A 4184-nucleotide genomic window follows, 5' to 3' on the forward strand; every position below is an offset into this window, starting at 1 on the left:
ATGATCTCGCAGTTCGTGGGTTCGAGCCCCGCGTCGGGCTCTGTGCTGACTGCCAGCTCGGAGCCTGGAGCCTGTTTCAGTCTGTGACTCCCTCTCTCTCTGACCCTCCCCTGCTCACGCTTTCTCTCTCTCTCTCCCTCTCTCTCTCCTAGAAATAAATAAAACATTTTTAAAAAAAAATTGGGAAATAGGAGACCTGGAAGGACACAGGACCCTGCTCACACCTGACTGAGCTCATTCGTGGGCCCCCCCGGCCCCCCGAAGCAGCAGCCGTGGCCCTGGTCTCTGCCCTCTCTTTGGCCACCCTTATCCACATGCCACCTCGAGACCAGCAGCTTCCAAGTCCTCACCTTTAATTCCACCACTTCTCTCTGTGAACACAGCAGGGACTCTCGCTTCTCCGTGCCCCATCCCTCATGCCTTTCCCGCCTTCTTCCCTGGCAAATGTCTTCTCATCCTTCACTCACCCCTGCTCAAGGGCCACCTCCTCCAGGAAGCCCCCCTCAGCTTGCCAGGAAAAGCTGAAGTCTTTCTGCGTTAAGTCTCCCACTGTACCGGGAGCTTCTCAAGAGTGAGGTCATCTCCGGGGCCCCCAAGAAACTAGTTGAGGACCTTGCTTCCTGACCTCACAGCCTCCGCATTCGCAGCTTCCCTCCCTCACCACGCCCCTTTGCGCAGCCCTCTCCTGGCCTCTCCAAACCCTCCGTATCTCCATCGAGCTTCCGTTCCCACCGCCGACTGCGCCCTCTCCTCATCTCTAAGCTCAGGATGGTATCTCCTCAGGCCACTTCAGCTCTTGTCCCTGAGCCAAGTCTGGCCCCAGATTGGCTGCCCTTGGGTCACGGGCCCATGCTTGTCCAGCTGTGGCTGGAGGGTCATGAGGTGCAAACACGAATTCCTTGAGCAGGGATGAGGCAGGAGAGCTTCCTCTCCAAGGAGGTCGTGGCCACTGCAGCTCATGGACTGCCGTGCCGTGTACACTTCCCCAGCTGGGCCTCAGGGTCCTCACCGCTGGCACCCTCAGTGGCCCCACTCTTCTCCCTTCCCTTCCCTCTCCTCTTCCCCCCCCTCCTCCCTGGTGCCCCCCCACACTCGCAGGCTTCCAATCCATCCAGAGACAGCTCGCGTGCGCCGTGCCTGCCTCCTCCTCCCTCTCCTCTTGCGAACAGACCTGTCCAAGGCAACTTCTTAGGAAGTCTGGGAGGCCTGCCCGAAAACACACAGGATGCTCCGTTAAATTCGAAGTTCAGATACACAATGAATAATTATTTCGTATAAGTATGTACCAAATATTACATGAGACATACTTAGACTGAAAAAAAAAAAAACCAACAACTTATTATTTACCTGAACTTCAAATTTAAGGACATGCCCTGTATTTTTGTTTGCTAAATCTGGCAGCTCTAAAATGAGTCCCTTCGGTGAGGCGGGTGCCGGTGGGACCCACACCCTACAAGGAAAGCAGGTCCCTGCTCCATCTTGGTTGAATTACACCGAATGTGTCTTTACCAAGGAGCCAGTCTATCTGGGGTGATGACAACTGGATGTTTTTCTAAATGAGTCTCGGAATTCCAGCACTGTCCCTCCCACGTGTCCCGTAGGGCCCTGGAGTGGCTTAAGAAAATGGGATTCTCGGGGCACCTGGGTGGCTCAGTCGGTGAAGCGTCCGACTTCGGCTCAGGTCATGATCTCACAGTTCGTGGGTTTGAGCCCCGCATCGGGCTCTGTGCTGACAGCCAGCTCAGAGTCTGGAGCCTGCTTCCGATTCTGTATCTCCCTCTCTCCCTCTGACCCTCCCTGCTCACGCTGTCTCTATCTCTCTCACCGAAATAAATTAAAAAAACATTAAAAATTAAAAAAAAAAAAAAAAAGAAAATGGGATTCTCTGGCTCCTGCAACGGAGTCCAATCCGTGTTACCAAGACCCAGCTCCTCTCTCCCCGGCTCACTGCCTCTCCTCTGTGCTGGCTCCATTCACACGCAAGCTCCCCTCTCGCAGAGAATAACCTTCACCTTGCACCACTGCACACCTTCGCCGCTCTTCAGGTTTAAATGCTCCTTCCCAGCAGCCCCCCTTAAACTCTCACTGCTTCTTATTGGCTCTGAATGGGTTATTTCCCCATCCCTGAACCAATCACTGTGGCCAGGAAAATCCAACGCTCTGATTGGCCAGACCAGAGTCACATGCCACCTTTGGAGCCAACAGGAGGAGCCAGACCCCCAGGGCGCCATCAGGGTGCTATGCTGGAGGGAGGGAAAGTGGATCCTGCGTGGCAGGAAGACACACCCTCTGCTCAGCATACCCCTACAGCTGTGATGTTAACATTTTGACGAGGAGCACCCCTTTTCCATGTGAGTATTTTCCCAGAGTTTACATTGAGTATCGGTTAGATGATAAAATACCTAATAATTGTTTTTAAATGTGATTTCAGGAATTCTTTGAAACTGATCTGTGTTTCATTCACCACTTCAACATCAACATATTTGTATGTATCCAGTATCCAGGCAGTGCCTGATGCCTGACAATGCACTATGACCTTGAGGATCCTTCACAAGTCTTTCCCCCCAAAGGGACCCATCTGTGATGACCAGAACCTGGTTCGAAATCACCCGGTGTGTGTTTGACAAGGCTTCTCGGTGAGTCACAGACCCCTCTGCCACCTTATCACAGCCCCTTCTGCAGGTGTATCCCTGAGGACTCTTTGATTGCAAGCAACAGAAATGAACCTTGCTAGCTTCGGCAAAAGGAAATATATTGGAAGGCTACTGAGAGCTCACAGAATCCATAGGGGGCTGGAGCCCCAGGCTCAGGGACCAAGGATGTTGCAGAGGTTAAACAGCAAAGAGTACAACATTGGATTCATGACCAGAATATTATGGTCGGGATCTGGACTCAGGGATGGAAGGGTCAGGCTCTTTAGTTCAAGATTCCATTCTGGTAAAGGAGCTCCTGTTAGCTTACCTTTAGCTGGGGAAGGTGAGACTCCTGCATTCCTGGAAAGAAACCTGAGTGCTAGCCTACAGGGGAGCTGATGCTGGCTGCCAGAAGCAATGAATATTCCCTGCAAAGATGACACGCCCTTCAAGTGGTTTAGATGGGGATACTCTCTCTTCAATCAGGGATGTAGTGGTCAATTACTTTGCTATTAGAAAGTTGCCACCACTTTTTTTTTTTTTTAACTTTCTGGTTATTCTGGAAGCATTCACTTGGATTTTTCCCTGCTCTGGTTTTCTTTATGTTTCCATAATCTTTAGGCTTCTGGGTGGTCTGGTTTCCGACAGGCAGCAGCGTCAGCTGGTTCTCACAGAGTCCATGTGCTCATGGAGGAAATGTGGCCTGAGCCGATGTCACCCCACCCACAGAAAGGAAGTGACAGCTATGCAAGGTGGAGAAATGTATGGGTTGTATCTGTAAGGATGATTTTGGTTACTAGGAACAGAAAACCCAATTCAAATAGCCATAAATAATAAAGGCAACTTATTGGCTCACTTTTTAAAAAAACGTCCTTCAGGAAAAGCTTGATCCAGCAGCTTTACAGTGCCAGTAAGGACCCAGTTTCTTTCTCTCACTCAACTTGTCTTTTTCAAGACTGGCTTCCCTATCCATAGTCTCAAGACATGTGCCAGCAATTCCCAAGACAACGATCAACTCATCTGTGCTCAGCAGAGTATCAGAGAACCATCCTTGTCCCAGAGTCCCCAGCAAAAGTCCTGAGGTTTACTCTCGTGTGACAGGTATGGGTTACATGCCCAACTGTAAACCGATCGCTGTGCCAGGAGGTTGAAGTGCGCTTACTGACTTAGCCCCAGTTCTGCCTGGTGCCAGAAGCAGCCTCAGTCCTGGAACCACATGGTGCCCTGAATCAATATCAAGGCTATCCAGGAGGGCGAGGGGCAGGGAGGAGAAAGATACTGGGAAAGTCACCCACACAGGCCCACTGCAACAGGCAGCCACACACCTGGGAGTTAATGACTGGTCATCATAATTACAGCTCCCATCATGAACTGCATTAAACACACGCATGAGTTATGTGATTTAATGAATCATCACAGAACCCTGGGAGGTGGCCTTTTAATCCAGTTTTGCAGAGAAGCAAGCAGGTTAAGTGGAGTGACTTAAAGTATCATGGTCATTATGAGGCAGAGGAAGGATATGAACCCCAAATCTATCTGATCGCCAAATCC

At 50.8% G+C, this 4184-nt stretch overlaps 1 long non-coding RNA gene across 1 annotated transcript; it reads left to right on the forward strand.

The window, feature by feature from the left end:
- Nucleotides 1–2277: 2277 nt before the first annotated feature.
- LOC120230969 lies at nt 2278–3471 on the forward strand. Its single transcript, XR_005528226.1, has 3 exons — nt 2278–2351; nt 2432–2636; nt 3255–3471. It is a non-coding gene; the product is annotated as an uncharacterized LOC120230969 (long non-coding RNA).
- The last annotated feature ends 713 nt before the right edge of the window (nt 3472–4184 follow it).

The sequence above is a fragment of the Hyaena hyaena genome, unplaced genomic scaffold (assembly GCF_003009895.1).
Source record: "Hyaena hyaena isolate Hyena2069 unplaced genomic scaffold, ASM300989v1 scaffold_3, whole genome shotgun sequence".
Taxonomy (NCBI): Eukaryota; Metazoa; Chordata; class Mammalia; order Carnivora; family Hyaenidae; genus Hyaena; species Hyaena hyaena.